Raw genomic sequence first — 1,676 nt, forward strand, 5'->3', positions numbered from 1 at the left:
CTTTCTTGTATTCTCTCTCTCTCTCTTTGTTGGAAGTTCTTTCTGTGTTCATCCATTCTTCAGTAAGCGCCTTTATGACCATCACAGGGAACTCTTTATCGGGTAGGGTGCTCATCTGCATTTCACTAAGGTCTTTTTTCTGGGGCTGGGGCTTGTTCTTTGGAACAGAGACCCCCGTTGCCTCATTTTCCTGTCTCCCTCTGTGCTGTCTATATGTACTAGAATGGCTACTCCCTCACGCTTGAAGGAGTGGGTCCTGTGAAGGAGCCATTCTATGTGGCCCAGAAGCACAGTGCCTCCCCGTCATTAGAGCCGGGCTCTCTAAGGGTGTCCCTTACATGTCCCCCCAAAAATGAATAAAATAAGAAAAATATATACAGACGTCAAGTATGGAAATGACAAAGTAATTCAGAGAGCTGAGTTTCCTGTCTTATTTAGTCGGATTAACTTCTCTGAAGTCTTGACATTTCAAGTATTTTCTAGACTGAGTTTTAACCCAGTGCAAAAGGCAGCAGAGTTTTGAATTTCTTGCTGATAAGTAAAAGGGGTGATGAATATTTTCAATCTCAGTATGGTCATTATGAGCCAGAGTGCAAACACAAACATACAGAAAAAGAAAGCATGTCCTCTTTGGATTGAATTGAACTAAAGGACATGTACATTTAGCAGTTCTGTAGTAAATACATTAAATATTCAAACCACGGAAGGGGAAATAAATATCCTATCAACCCTGATTCTGAAAAATATTTGAATTCAAGCTAACGGTATTATTAGGATTTCAATACTATAAACTCATGTAAGTCTTCAATGATACATATTTACATGGAGATGATTATCTCCAAGTTGACTTTTCACCACAAAAATTTAAGTAACTGGAAAAGCTTTGTTCTCAGTGTACGAACATTTCCATGGCATCAATTAGTTTCCTTTACTATGAATATTTTGTGAGAGTTTACTTTAAGTAAGAGTTATTTTAAATATGTAACTCTTTATATGTTTATTAAACTCAAAAACTTGAGGTCTATCCTAATGGGGCTTTTTCTGTAGACCTACATCACTGGAAACGCCTCATAGAGCATGTATGTGGTTTCCTTTACTCACAGAACTGTGTGTTAGCTCTGTGGGAAAGAACTACAAGACAGGTCTGTTACACCTATGAAAGAACCAATACAGAATTGTTTTTTAATCTTAGGTATTTGCCTATCCCAATGATCTATACTGTTCTTACGGTCTGACAACTTAGGAATGAAAATGATTTGAACTTAACTCAGGGTTAGAGGGTGTCTGAAATTGAGAACCAGGCAGATCCATCTCCTTGACCCTAAATGAATGGGGAGTGTTTGAAGGATGTCCATCTTCATGGAGAGCAAAGAAGCTGAGCTAAAAGAAAATTGGACTGACAATAATAACTGGATGGAACAAAAGTTGATTTTAAAAGGACTATTCTTATTGAAGATCGTGCCTCACTTTGGAGAAGCAAAGGCGATTGGCAGTGGAAGGACCCACACATACTAAGTTCTTAAAAAATTTATTGACTTATGTTGCCTATGTTACATAATAAAAACAACCCTTTCCAGTTTTTGTAGAATAAAAAAAACCTCAAACTCTCTGACAATATTTATTTGGGAAATTTCCTCACCATTGCCTCATAAAATTGTTCCATATTATTATCAGAG

At 37.3% G+C, this 1,676-nt stretch overlaps 1 non-coding gene across 1 annotated transcript; it reads left to right on the plus strand.

Moving 5' to 3' along the window:
- The first annotated feature begins 1,013 nt into the window (after positions 1–1,013).
- LOC118921299 (small nucleolar RNA SNORA18) lies at positions 1,014–1,144 on the plus strand. The gene has a single exon (XR_005028278.2). It is a non-coding gene; the product is annotated as a small nucleolar RNA SNORA18 (small nucleolar RNA).
- The last annotated feature ends 532 nt before the right edge of the window (positions 1,145–1,676 follow it).

The sequence above is a fragment of the Manis pentadactyla genome, chromosome 12 (assembly GCF_030020395.1).
Source record: "Manis pentadactyla isolate mManPen7 chromosome 12, mManPen7.hap1, whole genome shotgun sequence".
Taxonomy (NCBI): domain Eukaryota; kingdom Metazoa; phylum Chordata; class Mammalia; order Pholidota; family Manidae; genus Manis; species Manis pentadactyla.